This window comes from Cibotium barometz, chromosome 3 (genome assembly GCF_041138505.1).
Source record: "Cibotium barometz isolate CiBa-2024 chromosome 3, ASM4113850v1, whole genome shotgun sequence".
Taxonomy (NCBI): Eukaryota; Viridiplantae; Streptophyta; class Polypodiopsida; order Cyatheales; family Cibotiaceae; genus Cibotium; species Cibotium barometz.
This window is the reverse complement of record NC_141048.1, coordinates 65,166,076-65,184,975: the sequence shown is the minus strand read 5'-3', so window position 1 is coordinate 65,184,975 and position 18,900 is coordinate 65,166,076.

Genomic DNA, 18,900 nt, shown 5'->3' with positions numbered 1-18,900 from the left:
GTCAGATATATCTTTTTCGTTTTCCCATCCACATAAACTCATCAAGAATGTAACCATGCGAGAATAGTCATCTTGTGGAAAATGAAAGTTTTGGGCTATCGGGGATATGTCCTCTACGGAGTAGGCGTCAGTCATGGTCAATAGGCGAATTAACCATTCTGATTCCTCAACATTTTCCTCTTTGGCTAGTACATCTATATGATCCAATTTGGTCTTAATCACAGGATAGCATATGTGAAATATCTGAGAAAGGTACAGATGATACCTTTTACCAAAGGTGGATGAAGTGTGTGATGCTCTTGCATTTGCCATATTTGCAAACATAGATATAGCATCAGTAGGTTTATGATAGGTCAATCTAGTTCCTGTTTGTATACGGATATTTCTCCTCTTAATGTGCTCTTGCTCTTTTTACTATTTTTTATTTTTCTTTTCTTTTCTTTTTTATGTATGAAGCTATATATATATACATCCCCTTGAATTTGGCAATTACATGGTCAGGGGAGAAGGTTAGGGAGGAAGCATTAGAATGTCGAGCGTGAGTACATGCTCCCCCCTTTCCTTGGGTAGTTCATATTTTTTGCAATGATGTTGTAGCCTCTTGGAACCAATTTGTCCAGTGGGTCATAGGTGGTGATGTGGGCAAATAGTTTTTTATGACCCTTGTGGCCACATCAAATTGCAGAGATGGTAGTGTACGCTCCCATTGACGAATGGAGGAAATGGTTTCCGATGATACTTTTACAAAGGGAGACATAGACTCATTGGTCTCTTGTTGGGTGTTGACAAGAGTAGGTGTAGAGCATGAAGAAACTTCTATATCAACGTGTGCCTGGCATGAGGAGCTAGAAGCTTCATGTGGCTCCCCCTTCCTAAGCTAGGAGGTATTGATCGATATCGTTTGGGAATCCAAACTAGCTCTGGAAGAAGTGGTTCGGAGCACTTTGTTACCTTTCCCTTACCACGGTCTTGAATTATCGTTGGGGTGGCAACATTTGGTTTGCAAGGTTTTACAGGTGATGTAGAGGGATTCAGCTTATGCTTAGGGACCCAAATCTGGTCATTCCCTTCGTAGTACCCTTGGGCTACTAATAATTTTTTAGGAATCCATCGTGATGTTACATTGCCCTTTCTCGGGCGGGTAGCTGCTTTCCTTCTACGAGGCTTCTTGTCTGAACGAGATTGAGCAGGGGGTAGCTGTTAACGAAGCTTTTGGGACCCATTTGTATGTACTTTTTGGCATAGTAAGCAAAGCCTTGGAGACCACACAGCCTGTTTCCACTCTTGGCGTTGAAGCGTTAGAGGGGTGGCAAACAATCAAAGATGGTTTTGCCACTGGACTGTGATTTTTCGTTATCTAGCCTTTTGTCCAGAGCTGATGACTTAGGTGCGAGATTTTGAGCAGTCAGACTGAGAGCGGGTTCTTGCGTTGTAACTCGCCTGGTTGCCCAATCAATATTGCACTTAGTGGCTAACATCCATTTGCGCCCTAAGTTTATGGTTCCCTCCATGGTACCAGTAGGCATAACTAAAAAGCTTTGAATTACGGTCCCCTTGTCATAGACAACCGGAGTGTGCAGAATTCCTGAGACAGGGGTTTTCTTCTTGTTGATTCCTTTAACTTGGATAGCACTCTTGGATAAAGGTGGTTTTCCTTTAACTTGGATAGCACTCTTGGATAAAGGTGGTTTTCCAAGTTGACACCACACGCCATATGATAGCAAATTGTGTTGAGCTCCTGTATCCAATAATACATTATACAGCACCTCCCCGTAAGGACTCTATAACTCAATTGGGTATTTTAGAGGCGGGTCAGATTCCAGTGATTCCTCCTCTACCTCCTCGAAAAATACTTGCGTAATCCCCAAGTTGGCTTCTCGCTGGCGCCTAGCACGCTGTTGACGTTCTTTGGCTTCAATTCAATTCTTGCTTGTATCTTCTTAAGCTCAGCTTGTTCTTTAGCTGCCTTCTTCTGATGGATTGCATGTAACTCCTCTTGGCTCAGGGGGTCATAGTATCTTTTGAATTTACTCCCATTAAGGAATCCAATGGTTTCAACTCCATCGAGAGTCTCCACTCGGATGGTACCTTGCGGGGTAATTTCACATACTCTATACGGTCCCTTACCAGCATATTTGAGCTTCTTCTTTTCATTACGCACTCAATACATCAAGACTTTATCCCCAACCTTGATGTCCTTGTCTTTCACGTGGCGATCAAACCATTTTTTCCTTCTATCCTTCTCCACAAGGGCATTGTACACAGCTAATTGTCTTTCTTAGTTTAGCCACTCAAGGATATACAGACGCTCTACTAAGGGATTACCATCCCAACCCTCTTGAGTAGCAACACGAAGACTAGGAATGACAAATTCCCACGGCACGATTGCTTCTTGGCCATATACCATTTTGAATGGTGTGCAGTAGCCACTTTGTACGCAGTACGATAGGCCCATAAAGTTGTCGTAAGCTTTAGATCCCAATCTGTGCGATGAGCCTCAACAGTTTTTGTCAGAACAGATATTAAGGTCTTGTTGGTACTCTCGGCTTGGCCATTCACTTGTGCGGATAATAAGGGGTAGATTTATGATGGGATATCATGAAATTTGTTGTGAGCTCCTTAATCACTTCATTTATAAAATGCGTACCATTGTTGCTCACAAGTTCAAAAGGACAACCAAAGCGTGTGATTATATTTTCAAAGAGGAACTTGGATGTTGTCCTTGCATCTGCCTTACGTGTCGCTTTCGCTTCACCCATTTGGTCATATAGTCAGTGGCCACAATAATATAGCGAGATTGTGTGTTGCGGGTCGCTGGGCTAATTGGACCTACAAAGTCTAAACCCCACTTTCCAAATGGTTGGTTTACTTTGATTGGATGTAGGGGCATCTAATCTTTCCGCTGGGGTTTCTTGTATCGTTGGCATTCATCGCAACCCTTCACAAAAAGTGATGCATCTTGGAACATAGTGGGCCTAATACCCTGATTGTAAGATCTTTCGCGCAGTTAAGTCTCCTGAGAAGTGACCCCACCGGCTACGCCCATATGTGCCTCTTGCAAAATGTATAGATACTCATCCTCTCACAACGCCTAAGAACGTCATCCTTTCCCCTTTTATAAAGAGTCCCGGCTATCAGGCAATAGGGTTCGCATTCCTTGATCAGTTTGAGCTAGATCTTTACGAAGCTCCTTGGGGGGAAAGCCATTAACCAAAAATTTAACAATCTTCTCACTCCATTCAGGCATTGTCTCCACCATGAATAGGGAAGTGTCAGGTAGTCATCATCAACTCTCGTAGGAGCCTCACCATTAGGTATGCGAGACAAATGATCAGCCATGACATGTTTTTTGTGCCAGGTCTCACAAAACAACAGTGAAATCAAACTCAAGAAGAATCAATAACCATCGTGTGATTCTTCCTGTGGAGCATGGTTTGTTTACCAGATACAACAATGCTTGATGATCCACATAGAAAACAAACTTGGTAGCAAGGAGGTAATAATGAAATTTCCTTACTGCATATATCATTGCCAACCCTTCTCGCTCCGTAGTGGTGTAGTTCATCTTAGCATCGTTCAACTAGCGACTGGCAAAGCTAATGGGGTAGTCTAGTTTGTGTTCTCCAGGTTGAGTTAACACACACCCAATAGCAAAGTTTGATGCATCAATATGCACATGGAAGATTAAATCCGAGTTAGGCATTTGCAAGATTGGAGCACTCACCAAGGCCTTCTTTAATAGCTCATATGCATGGTCATAATCTTCGGTCCAAATAAACTCGATGAGAAGCTTATACAATGGTCGAGCTATCTCGGCAAAGAATAGAATAAACCTTCGATAATAACCAACATGTCCCATAAAGCGTTGGACTCCCTTATAGTTGGTGGGTGGGGGCAATTCCAGAATGACCTTGATTTTACTCTCGTCAGTGGAAATCCCATTTTTGGACACTATATGCCCTAGAATGACTCTGTGTTTAACCCAGAATTGGCATTTGAAAGGATTCAATGAGATGCGATATAATCTACACCTTTCAAATATTTTTCGTAAACACATCAAGTGCTCGTCCCAAGAGGAATGAACACAAAGATCATCTAAGAAAGCTTCACAAAAGTCCCTTAGATATTCCTTAAAGGCTGTGTTTATCAATCGTTGGAATGTTGCAGGTGCATTGGTCAAGCCAAAGGCCATGACGCGAAAGGCAAACACTCCAAACTCTATGATAAATGTTGTTTTAGCTTGGTCCTCTACTGCAATTGTGATCTGATTGTAACCAGAGTACCCATCTAAAAAGCTATATGCCTCCTTGACTGCAACTCTCTCAAGCACATGTTCAGAATACGGCAAGGGGTAATGATCCCTTATGGTGGCTGCATTAACCTTTTTGATATCAACGCACACTCTGAGTTTCCCATTCTTCTTTGGTACGATGACTATTGGAGAAACACATTCTGAGTGCCCAATAGGGTATATGAATCCACATTTTACAAGCTTTTCAATTTCCTCTTGTACAATCTTTGCATACTTAGGATTCATTGGGTAGGGACATTGCTGGACTGGTTTAGCAATGCTAATCATTGGAATCGTGTGTTGCACCACTGAGGGTGGAACACCCTTCATATCATGATATGTCCAAGCAAATATGTCATTGAATTCCTTAAGAAGCTTCTTGAGTGTAGCTTCCTTTGTCTGGGTGAGGTCTTGAGCAATAAAAAGTGGGTTAGACTCCTCACCTGGATCTGCTAGTTCTATCTCCTTAACTACCGCCGGGCCATCGTAGACACCGCTACTCCCATTGGTAGGCATTCGTTGGGCTTTTGTATTGATGACTTTACGTTCCCTTGTGGTAAATGATTTGAAATGCTCGGGTGCGGGGTGTAAGTCAACCGGTTCCTGTTGTGCCAGGTTTTTTTCTTTTAATTCTGCATCATTTTGTTGTTGCTGAGCTAACTCTTGGTTTTTCCGCCTTCTTGCAGTACGACTTAGTTTTGGTTTCTCTTTGATTTCTAATTGGGCGACGTCATGAGGTTGCGGAATACACCACATGACACTTTGGAGGTATTGTCCCCAATTATTCACTAACTTCCGATGAGCGTCAATAGCTCCTACATAACTAAGCCATTTTGTAGTGGATCTCTCTTTGTTTATTGCAGTTCGTACATTAGCTCGATAGCGTTGTCGCTTATGTCTCGTTTTCTTCTTACCAAGTTTTTGATTTTTGTTTCTATCAGATTCGGACTCACTTGGTCGATCTTCACTTGTGTCCCCCTCACTTTCGCATGAACTGCACAGGAGGTCACCGTCCTAGGCTGCCTTGAGCACATTATTTCCACACTTGGGTGAATATTTGATTCATCCTCCCCATCAGGCTCAGAGTTAGTGTCTTCTTGAGATTCAGATGACTCAGAGTTGCATTGGTCAGAGTCTTTGCTACTGTTAGTGTCAAGGGAGTTTGCCACTTTCTCGCCATCAGGAGTCAAGTGCATAACACCTATCATGTTTATTGGCACTAACGGTGGCATATCTTGCCCCTCAGGTGTTACCTAACTTGTGCCTCCATTTTCCCATGTGTCTATGGTTGTCGCTAGGTGTACCCAATCCACATTATCAGTTATACCCGGTAGGACATCCATATAAGGAGAATCTTTCCCATCATCAGTCTCTTTTTTGCATGTATAGCAATACCTTAATGGGGCGGAGTGAATAGTGGTATCTAATCAATTTATCGATGATAACCTTGCTTCCTAAAGGATGCGCGCGACCATTCTCAAGATCAACTCGAATGACAGAGTCCTGGAATTGTAGGTAGACATGGTTTTTCGACCAGTCATGCACCATTTTGTGCTTCTCTCATGAAAGGACGTACTAAGATCATTTGATATGACATAGGATGCTTGGAGAAATCCATTACAATGAAGGTATGTCTTACCTTGTACCCGAGAATCTTGATCTTAAGGTCCCTTAACATTCCAATAGGTTTAGCAATAGTTCCGTTTGCCATCTTAACCACTATATTTGTTTGACTTCGAGGTGAGGTCTTCCCATAGATTCCCAACAGTTTTTAGTCACAATGCTCACTCCAGCACCACCATCAAGGATTCCCTTTAGAGTTAATCCCGGTAGTAATGGGGAGGGTTGCATTAGATTCGTCACCTTCAAAGTACTGTCCCAACTTGTTAATAGGTATTTCAACGACCGAGTCTTCACCTAGGTTGGGTTGTAGATCCAAATGTTCCTCCTCATCTTGAAGCATGTCGGGTCTATCCATATTTGCAGATTGTGGTAACCCCGCCTTCAGTTCTCCATTGAGAAATTTCCGAAGAGTTAAGAATAGCTCAGGATCTCCGTATCACTTGGATATGATCGTGGTTCTGATTTCAGAGGACACGAAATCCATTAGCTTAGACACATTCAATGGTACTTTTCGAGACATCGCCCCTTGACTAGGGACTGGTGAAGATGGAATCACTTCCTCTTCGATGGGTCAGGCATTCCCTCACTAAACATTCTTTCAAGAAAGAAGGGTGTTTGCCCACTTTTGGATGTCCTATCCTCACTTTCTTCCTGAATGATACTAGGTATAGCTAACGGTTTATGGCTCCTGTGAGGCTGAACTTGTGCAGGAAATACTTTCTGGGATTTTGATTCTTCTAGGGTCTGTTGACTCCAGTTCTCTTTGTGTTTCTTCTACCCAACCCCTTAAGTGTTGCACTTGTTCAATCTCCTCATTGACTGGGTTTACGTAAGTTCCAATCTTTTTCTTGAGGGTTTTTGGCCCACGTGGCTTGTCTTGGGGAGTCTCAGTCAGTTTGGGTGGCCGAGAGGGCATTAATTGACTTGGTTGTGGGGCCGAGGAAGTTTCCTTCTGTTTTCCCTGATTTATGTATTCGCTTGATTCTCCTTCGTTGAGCTCCCGAGTGGGTTCCTCCCTTAAGGTAGTGGCTTTGGTCCCCATGGTTTCTATTGAATCAGAATCATCTTCAGGATCATTCATATACACGGGGTCTCCTGTTCTTATGTTAGTCTTTGAACTAGGCTTGGAGCTCGTGGCATTAAGCGATCTCTTCCGCCGCGTTTTCTTTTTCTTTGCCCAAGCAATTGATGCAGTATCCCTCTCTTTAAGAATGTAGTTTTGATTTTGAAGCATTGACCGTCGTGTAACTACATTCACGGGTACAACAGGTGTGGTTCCTCATGCCTGGTTGGTGACCTCAACCAAATTCAATGGCGTAATCTTGGGTGCACTAGGATTATGTGGACATTGAGCAATCAAATGATCTATGCCACAACGATTACATGTAAGTACCGGCATTCCCGATGTGCTCCCTTGATTTGGTTGCATTTGAGTAGTAATCTTCTGTAGCCTATTAGGGTACTCTGCTACACGATGTGGTCCACCACAATCGTAGCATTGAAGAGGTGGTCTCCTTGCCAAGGTATTAAGGTTTTGCTCTCTTGTGGCGAGAGCAGCCACTTGATATACAGGCTTGACTTGCCCGAAATGATCCTCCATGTAGTACTGGGGAGTCATTTCAAACGTATTAATCCCATATGAAGCAGTGGGGTCTATCTCCTCTTCATAATCCCCACACGCACTATGTGACTCACAACCCATCTGGTTTATAGGGGTAATCCTTAGATGTTGAGGTTGTGGTCCTAGCACTAGCGGTGGTAACGGCACAAATTGGACTACATTCGTCGGGTTCCTTGGAACTATGTGCTGTGACGGTTGCTCGTCGACAGGTGGTGCAGGCATCAACGCGGGTACTTGAGGTGTGTTTGACTAGGCTAGTGGTGCTTGATTTGCCAAAATATGCTTAAGTACTAGGCAATCCTTGGATTGATGGCCATACTTACCACATGCATTGCAATTCCCATTGAATTTAACTCTGAATGTGGGACATTCACTCATACTATGTGGTCCTAAGCAAACCGAACACCATTGTTGCTCTCTCCTTGGGTACATATGGCTATTTTGAGGAGCTCGATTACCCCTAAAGTATTCTTGGAGAGCCTTAGTAAGGTCGGTCACACGGACATTTCGGATATCTTGGGCTCCTTGGCAATAGGTTTTACCGTCATTGGCTCGTGCCCAGATACTTGCGAACTAACAGATTTTGTCTTCGAAGACACCTTTTTACCTGCAATCATCAAGTTGTCTTCTAACTGGATTGCATTGGCAATGACTGCTTCCCACGTCATAAGACCTCTAATGACTAGGCCATTGTATATGTCCTCGTGGTGCAATCCTCGGATGAATCGATCAAGCAGTTGGTTGTTATTGAAGCGCTCATCGGGAGTGCAGCGAGAATTTAGATACTTTAATCGACTAATAAAGTCTCTCACTGACTCCCCTTCCTCGCGATCAGCTTTTTGGAGTTGAGATGCTACTCCCCAAAGCACACCCTCACGTATATATTCCTTCAAGAACAATATCTTGAGAGTGGGATAGTGAGTACGCTCTTCAACCCTTAAAGTTCGATACCAATCTCTGGCTTTTCCACTCAAGGTTAAGCCTAAGGCTTTACATTTATGTAGCTCATTGTGCTCTTCCAAGGAATCACACACGTGTTCAAAAACTTCAATGTGCTTCCTAACATCTTTGTTACCCCACTGAAGTTCTGAGTGAGCTTAGCCACTTGTACCGCCTTGCTTCTGGGTTCTCTCTCAGGCATGCCCCGCATGTTTTCCGCAATAGATCGTCCGATCATCTGAGCAAACACTGCGAGATCACCTAGGTGAGCAGGCATAGCTGGTGGAGGCACTTCTGGGAATAGCCTGGTTGATAGGAGTTGGCGTTGGTCTTGGTATGTAGGCAGCTGACGTAGGATATGATATGTGACTAGGCCTAGCTCCTCTTGGATAAGGGTTGTGATAAGGCGGTCATGGAGCATACGCCATTGGCATACTAAGAGGCATAGGAGCTACATGAGCATGAGTAGCGATAGGTACATATGGTCGATAGGCAGCACTGGCACGCACTGTTGTAGGTACGATTTCGCTAGGTAGCGGTGTCGTACTAACTACAGTGGTAACAGGTGCGCCTTCCGTCATGCTCATCATCGGAGTAGGCATTGTGGATTCCCTAATGGAAAGTTGAGCCAAGGTTGGAATTTGGAAAGCTAAAGTTACTGCTCGTGGGCTCAACCTGCATTGAGACTCCAGGCGAAACAACATACGAAGGGTCTATGGGACTCATCGAGGGAGTCTCCAATTGTGATAGGGTTGGTTGTTTGGCCTTGCCTGTATCCAAAAATTTCATAGGGCCAGTGGAAAGTAGGTTCACTCCCCTATTTTGCCTCTCAAATTGGATAATTCTATGAATAACCTCACATATCATTTGTTATTGCTCCTCTAGATTAGTGGCACTAGATGTAGATCGTATGACTTCTAACCAACCTACATGGTATGTATAACCCGTGTATAGGTCAGTCAGAGTCTCCGTGTGTAGATCATATTCCCAATTTTCATATCCCATCTAGACTTGGAGTGCCAAACGGTTCTCTTGAAGTGGACGCAATGTCACTTCTTATGGATTGACTTCTAGGGACCTCTACTTTAAGAAGCGTGTTAGAAGGTGGTAGCTCCGTAGGGCCTTCATTAAACGAAGTGGGTAGAATATCCACATGGACACTCTTTGGGAAGGTAGGGTCTACATGAGATGTGAATGGCGAATCCACTACCCCTCCTTCTTCGTTTACTTCGCTTGTTGCATGTTCAGAGCGTGTAACTCTACTAAAGGTCTCTATTAGACAACTAAACATACTAGATCTGGGTTGTGGGGCCCAAACTGGCATATTTTGGCTTGCCTCCTCAGGGTTCTTGGTAGGGTGCTCTTCCATGGCTTCTGAGTCAGAGGACAAGTCACTACTCCGCTATTCGTGGATCTTGGGTTGCACTTCCTTGGGTTTCAACTGAAGGCCAAGATGCTAACGTGGAGGGATGGTGTGAGCTTGCGTAAACTGAAATGCTTTCTAGCGGCTCAGACTCTAGCACCCAACCAGAGCATAGATGCATGTGACGTGGGTACCCTACGGGCATTGGTAACTATCCTTGAAGCCCACACAAGTGGTTTCTTAGGTGTTTCGCACCTCGTTTTTACTTGTTTTTATATTATTTTTAACACGTTTTTTACCCCCTTACTTATAGTCAAACATGGACTAGGGTGTGTGATAGCTCGAGACGAGCGTATCGTTCAAGGGGTCCTAGCGTGCTTTACAGCACAGTGTTCGCCTATCCAGAGCTCTTGTGGTCCTCAGAACAGTCTATTTGCTTGTGGGGGAAGGGTGAAGGCTTTATCCCACATGCTCACTCCTCTCCTTGGGGGGTGGGCTACATATAGAGCTCCACTTCCCTTAAGCTCTCACTTGAAAGAAAGCTATGGAGGCTCACTCTCCTATATATATATATCAAAAGACCGAGACTGAGGCCGGGGTCGATTGGGGGTTTTTTCTTTTCAAAATTTTCTTCCAAATAAAAATTTTCTCTTTTCGCTCCACGCGGGTTTCAGTTTTCCTTTTTTTTTTTTAAATTTATTATTATTATTATTATTTCTATTATTATTTGGTGGGGATGTGTTTTTGGGGATTAGGGTTAGGGTTGGCCACCGCAGCGTCGCGTGCACAGCGCTTCGTTTTCATGCACACACACAGCACAGGAAATAAAACACACACTCTTTGCACACAGCGCAGGATAGAGCTACAGCCGGGTGGAACAGATCTACTAAAAAAATTGCTACGGACTAGATTTACAGAAAACAAATTGCAGAAAATGGAAATGTCAATGCCGTACACACATCACACCTCTCTATTCCTTTCCTACAGTGTTAAATTTCACTTTGCGCAGAAACCCGAGCTGCAAACTGGAGCTTGGTGCAGGGCATTTCCCTGGCAGCGGTGCCAAAAATGTGCGCTTTTACTGCATGGGTCGGAGCTGGGGACTTGCTAAACACCGTATGCGAGCCACGAATGGCTGCAAGCATGCAACCAAAAACCTAGCAAGCTCAAACAGAAAGCAAAGGTGTGTCACTCACCGCTCAAGCCGCCGCCGTGAAGGATTCTCGCGTCGCAGGTGAAGAAGGAGCCGCCGTCGCCGCTCTACCGCCTCACTGCCGCCGTGCTGCCACACAGTGCTCGATCTCTCTCTCTCTCTCTCTCTCTCTCTCTCACACACACACACACACACACATACGCAGGAGAAGGGGACCGAAAAGATAAGGCAAGAGCACACTTGTATTCAACACATTGAGAATGAGAGTTTTAGGGTTACATTTGACTCTTATAGGTGACTTAGCCGTTTACACATGGGTGCCTATACATGGCCGGCCGATCCTAACACTTATCCTGCTGATATTCAAGGTGCGCCTCTCATCGACGATCATCCAATCCCTTTATCCTTTACATATGGTGCCGACAAGCCCGGCCCATGACTCAGAATACTTAAATTAATTACATGACGTAAAACATAGTACGTCTCAATGTCCGTCATAGGTTAACATATACCCACATGGGATAGTTGGTCCCATCCAACTTTTCCTCAATGGACGGCATGCCGAACAATTCATTTGTGTTTCCAAACATGTTGCACAACAAAGGAATATATAGACTAAAGTGTATCTAACATAGGGATTACCTATAAAAGGGAGTCAAAGTACTTCAAATGTCTGAAGAGGAGATGTGAAAACTTACTAGATGCAAGTACTGAATTGGAAGAGGTTTGTGGTCAGATGTAAAAGTAGTAGGTGGCAATCAGCTGACTGGAAGCTAACATGGAATCAACAAGATGGAAGTAGACATGGAATCAACAATTTTGATGCTGATGTAGGTCCGATGGTGATTGTGAGACTCCTGCCCTCTCTATGCATCGAACTCTGGAGTGCTAGCAGCACAAGTAGCAACCTCATGGCGTAGGTCAGAGCTTCCCACTCAGGGCCTCGCCCATGAATGCCCGGGTAAGGGACTAGTCTGGCAGCTCTTCCAAAACTGAACCCGAAAAAAACTTTCCTCACCAAGAAATCATGGGCGGTTCCTCCACGAAAATCTTCTAACAAAAATTTATCTAACGGGGTCAAGAGTCTAGTGTATCCTTCACTTGGATGACCGACTTGAAGGAGGAACAATCTTTATACTTGATTCATAGAAACCAACGCTTTTTTCCCCACTGATAGCGAGGCACAGCCATTGTGTCCTATTACTTGAATTATAGAGGTCAATGCATTTTCCCCCCCTCAAGTGAGGCACAATCGTTGATCAAATCTCTTAAAGCAGATTGTCCAAGTTTCTAAGCTACTGATCGCATCCTAAACGAACTCCTATCAAGATTACCCTTTATTATTTAATTTATAAAACCTGTTCTAGCTAACCCCATCCAATCCCATGGGTTAGTTGACTGCCCAACCACTGTACTTGTTGGTGAAATATTCAGTTACTCACACAACCATAATTGAAAAGCCATTCTTAACTTTAGCTTTCGCATACAGTCACGCACGCACACCTCGTACGCACACACTCCTCTTTCAAAACATGGAAGAGTAACCAGATATCACACCAATACATTGATTACAAAATATCATGACTTAAAAATAATCCAGTTCCATTGTTTTCCAATCAAGTGTCATCCGGACTCCCCGTTGAAGACTAGCTAGTCGACCAACGACATCCAGTTTCATAGTTTCTAGTTTACTTAAATATATACATAGTACACCGCTCCAACTCCTTGTTTGAAATCTCCCTCAAATACACCTGGGTGTCCTGAGTAATCGTGAGCCTGGCACCGTCTGGTCAGACCCTCTAGGATCTTCCTTAGGTGTCCTAGATCTTCACGCAGAGGTTGCTTCGTCGATCACTTGCCCATTGCACCGGGAGCATACCATTTTTAACCGTACCGAGGCTGGTCAAGACCTTGGCAGGCTTTGCCCGCCAAGAGATGTCCTTCACTGACACCCCGCCGGCTGTTGCAACATAAACTCTCCTTAGATCCACGACCTCATTTAAACAATAAACCAAATGCTTCCTCCAGCATTCTGGCATAAGAGAGTCCTTAAAAAAAAAACGAAGTTTCTATGCAAGTAGGATTTTTCTATTGAGTTTGTTTTTCATCTCTCGAAAAGCTATTTTACGAGAAACATCTCTAGGGTGGTTTCACAAGGTCTTTTGTTCAAACCCATATTTCCTAAAGGTAGACACGTATCCCGCGTCTTGGGTGGTTCACAATTCAGACTAAATTTCCTACTTGACTCTGGATGATCAAGTTCCTAAGGGGAAATTTTCTCTAAATTAGGTGGCTATCTTTTCTTTGTGTTTGAAGACAAGGAGATGGTCAGGTCTAGCATCGAAATGCTTGATTTTATTCCTAAATTAATTCTATTTCCATTTTAGAAACTTTTTGCCATAACTTGGCTACATTTTGGACAGTTTTTCAATTTGAAATTCAATATTTAAGGAAATTGGAAATAAGTATTTATACTTATAGCTAATATAAAAAATAAGAACTTATTTCTTTCCCTTTCTCAAGGAATTGAATAAACATAATTTCCTAGAAAATAAGCATAAGAATAATTCTCCGTTTATCTTCATAAAATAAATGAGAATGATATTCACATTGATAAACATCAAGAATATGAAATTTTATTCCAACTTGGATATAAAGGAACTATAAATAATTATACTCATGAAAGTTAAGCATAGATATGCCTTTTCTAGATTATCCTTCAATAAATATATAAACATGAATTCGTTTAAGTATTTACATGAAAATATTCTTAACCTTCTCTTTTTCATTTAAAACCTAGGCAGCATCGTTATACCATAAATATATATGCATTATAACAAAACATTATCTTTTAATACTAAAAATATTAATGCATAATCATATTTAAAAATATGATAAAAATTCTTCTTTTGATAAACAAAAATATTCATGTATATACATACCATGAACATACACATTAAAATACATTCGCACATCTACTTGTAATATTTAAAATGTCTAGGCATAAGCATACCATGAATATACATAATAATATATTCAAATAACCTCTTTTGTCATCTAAATAATCATGCATACACATGCATGAATATAATTATGAAAATATAATAAAAATTTCTCTTTTTGATATTTAAACATTTATGTATACACATAATAAGAATGTATACACAAAACTATAATGAAAATCCTTCTTTTAGCATTTAGAGTATTTATGCATAGAAATACATAAATATTTATAAAAGTATCATGAAACTTCCTCTTTTAGCATTAGAGTATTTATATCTAAAATATCAGGAAAATTTCTCTTTTAGCATTATAATATTTATGCATAACATAACTAAATATTTATACATAAAACAAGACTTAGAGAAGAGAATCATGCATTTCCATGCTTCTAAATCATGTAGAGGAGAATAAAACATCATTGTTTAGGCTTACCCTTGATGTGAGCTTGGTTCTTGAGCTTGTAAGGAGATGTGTAGCCCTCAAGGAAGAGGCTTGGCCACCAAGAGAAGAGGATAGTCTTCAAGAGAAGAAGAGGCTGTAAGAGAAGAAAGCTTGACTTCAAGAGAGGGTTCTCCTTCAAGAAAAAAGAGGTTTCGTGAAGCACCAAAGCTTCACAATGGAGATGCAAGAAAGAGGGAAGAAGGAATTACACTAAAATAAAAATTACACTAAAGTGGAAAATACACTAAGATGAAAATACAAGGGAACGGGGGTGTATTTATAGGTGTTTTTTTGTGGTATAAAATAAGTATTAATGGAAATTTTTACAAAAATACCACATATTTTATTGTGGATATTTCTAATATAATGGATTTCCTAAATTTCTAGAAATTTTAGAAAATTTTTCCTAATTTTCTAGAAATTTTTTGAGCACTTTTATGGTTAAAAATGTATTTTTTATACATTTTACAGGTTTCTCGCGAGTATGAGATCAAATTTTTGCCGATTTCCTGCTAAAATGTAGTAGGGGGCAACATGTTGATGCATGAAATGCTCTCCCGTGTGCGTGGGACCCTCTCTGCCTCTCAATTTTGATTTTTCCTTCTTTTTTCCTCTCCCTCCGTGTGAATTTCTCTTAAAAGGGATTTTTTAATTAAAATATTAATCATAATTAATATTTAATTATGATTAGGCTTAGTTTAATTAAAGCTTAATCAACCTCCTCTCTAACAGAGATGGAGAGGGTGGAGAGAGAAGGGAGTGGGGAAGATGAGTAGAGAAGAGTGAGGAGAGATAATCTCTCCCTCTCTTTCATTTTTCTACGCACAAGCGGGGGGAGGGGGGGCTGCGCTGCAGCCCGCCGGCGAAAAACGATCCCCCCTCATAAATTGTTTTTGGAGTTATAAGCTTAATAAAAGCTTATTAATTTTTTTATATTTTATATTTTTTTAAATGAGTTTTTAAATTCTAATAAAATAAAAAAAGCTTTTGAATTTTTTTTCAACAAAGCTTGGAAGAAAAAAGCCTAAAAATTATGAGAAAATATGGAATTTGAGAAAAAAAATCTATGGAATTTTTTTTGAATTTATTTTCTTGGAATCTCTTGGCTTTTCATCTTCCGAGAAACCTTTTGGCTTTCCGTTTTCCCGAAACCTTTTGGCTTTCCGAATTCCGGAAAATCTTTTGACCTTTCGGATTCCGGAAACTTTTGACCTTTCACATTCCAATTTTTTTGTATTTTCACTTTCCCGAAACTTTTGGCTTTTCGTATTCCGGGAAAACCGTTGGGATTCCGAAACTTTTTGACTGTTCGTATTCTAAATGCGTTCGGGGTTTATTAAAAGTTTTAAAAAATCCCTAAAAATTAGTGAAAAATTAGACAAAGGTTATTTTAAATTTTTAGAAAATGTGGGGTTGGTGTTTGGCATGTGGTATGTCCATTTGGGCACCCGTAACCATTCAAATTCCTTAAAAATATATTTTTAAACCAAAAAGTTAGAAAATCCATTAAAATTGTAAATTTTCATTGGATTTGAGAATTGTCGGGTGGAATTGGAAATTTCGTGAACGATGGGATTCTCAGGAAAAATTAGGAATATTATAGAAATTATTTTTAGAAATCCTAAAAATTGGTATTTTTAAAATATCAATGGTATTTTGGCAAAATTAATTGCTAAAAATTTTCTGGAAAAATATAGGTGTGGAATGCCATAAGATAGGTTTGGTAGAATTCAAAATTATCGTATTTTGAGGCCCTATAAAATTAGAAAAAATTAGGAAAAAATCATGATAATTCTTTTTCTCAAGAATTTAACATTTTCGAGGGTTATTTAATGTTGAAGTACGTTTTCTCGTGCTGACATTAGATAGATGCGAGTTATTCGCATATTATTACTACAATTATATCTCGTATTAATAGTTGTTTTTGTTTGAATTAATTCTAAACGATATTTTTATGATTTTTTGCCATTGTTTAGCTATTCTTTTTGGACATGTTCCATACTTTTGATGGCTATAATTTGCATTCAAAGTGTGTCTAACCTTTGACACTTGTACATGATAATTTATTTTGCACTTGTTTAAGTGTGGTCTATGCTTAATTTCCTAAGCCTAAGATAAATTCTATCATGGGTTAGCTGATCACTTTGTTTTGGTGAATTTTATTGGATATTTTTTAATTTTTATATGGACTCATCAGGTTCTGCCTAGATCACTTGTGTCTAGGTGTTTTTTATTGAGTGCTACACACATGTGTTTTACTTGCTTACTTTGGAGTTTTGTTTACAAAGAAAATGCCTGAAAGCACAAGGTTTTCATAACTCCTTTGGCTAATGTACAGGCCTCACGCAATAGATTTCACTTAGCGCGTGACACAAATGCACCAATTCTAGATCTGGATTGTCAAGAATGGTATTATCAGGAAATGTCTAGCATACCACCTTTCCAAACACACCAACATTACTTTTATGCACCCTTAGGAGTGACTTGTTGTGGAGGTGATTTCATCGATTTATTTTTAGTGCAATTCCAACCTACGGTTCCATACATGTAAAAGGCGTATGCTTCTTGCCGCATTCCACCTTTGCTGGCAATGTAGAACATATTTTTGACGTTATATGGAACTGTGTTACTCCAATCCATGGTAGGAGTAACACCGCAAAGGCATGATGACCTAAGTGTTCTTTACACGATCAGTGGACCTAAACAAGTAAGAACACCCCAAGAGGAGGCAATGGACCAATGGAGGCAAGAACATTACATTGTGCTCACCCCACCACTTGATAGAATGCTCCTACCCACACCATGTCTATTCTAGATAGAAATAGGCGAGTTTATAGATGATTTCCAGGTCATGAGATACTTGACCAGCTTACCTACAGTACCTATGCCCTTTCATAGCCAAGATGCACAGAGACTATTGCCTTTCCATCGAGCTGAAGGTTATGTTTTAGGAAACCCAAGTGAGGGGGAAGATCAACCTAGTGACGTCGAAGAGCATGCTTATAACCTATGGTTATCTTACAATGATCTTGCTAGATGAGTTTGATTTACAAGTTATTGAGGTATAGTCGTGCAGACCAAATCGAGATTTATAATTTACAATAGTGGACGTGCAAACTCGATATAAACCACGTTTTTCCACTTTCTCAGTTGTATGCTAACTCACTCTCAACTTTAAAATTATTCTTGCACAACATTACATAAATTCATAGAACTAAAAAGACCTTATGACTAGGTAAAATTTACTTTCTAATTGCCACTTAGAGAAACTTTAAGACCATATTATTTCTTAAACTTAGTAATGTCCCTACCTGTCCATGAAATGACCTTAAAATATACCAATGGAGTATGCCAAGTACTTCCAGTCAGCTTCTTTTAGTGACCTTTTTGTAGGTGAGAAAATAAACCAAAAAAAATTAAGAGAGGAAAAAACACACACAAAAAAGATTAAGAAGCTAGCTATCGCCATATAGGATCATGGTAGGACTCTTGGTTACTAGTGATGGTACCTTGAGACCGATGCCTTGTTTCTTATGGGGTAGGACCTTGTGTCGTGAATAAACTAATAAAAGAGAGGCTTAGCCGGTCCTTAGATACTCTTGGGCGGAGGTCTCTTGACCATTACCTTGGTCTCTACTAGTTTGGTGCCTTATCCCTTATATTGAATTTACTAAACCAAAAAAAAAATCACCTTCACACTTAGCGCTAAGTCTACTAAAGTGTGTGTATCTTGAGACTAAACCATAACCGTAGGCAATTGGCTAAGACTAATTTAGGTATAGATAGGCTTATTACTAATCTCTAAGTTAAATTGGACTTACCTTTCCTCTTCATAGCATAACTTGAAGTTTACGTAGTCATAACACACAAAAAAGGAAAACAAATGCATGCATAACCATGTTGCATCTTATTTTTACAAGGAACTCTTTATTGGGGTTGGTTTGTTTTTTATGCAGGTATCACAACATTTGGCCTTCAACTATCATCACCTTCCTATCGACAGCATCGACTCATCTTCACCAACATATTCCAAGGACGGAATCTGCATATTAGAAAGGGGTGCATGTTAACCCTCATTGAACACCTCTCCAGTGTCAACACCATCCATTGGCAACCGTTACTTCATTTGGCCATTGGCATTAGAAATGCTAATATTTATATTTTATGTGTACAAACATCGCTTATCTATGAAAGGCATGGCACATGATTAATTACTGAGATTGCATGCTTAGATTAAATGTTTATACAAACCTAGGCAGCCTTGCCAAGGACCTATATTTTACGTATGGCAGGCCAAGGTGTGAATGCTTGGGGCCAAGATAAGGGTCAATTTGTAATTCTCACCATCCATTCTCTTATGCAGCTAATAGAGTGCTCTTCGTCTCCATTCTCTTGCTTCTTGCCTAATCTCTTACCTAATCCAATTAGAGTTGTTATACACTCATTGTGTATGTGTGTGAGAGAGA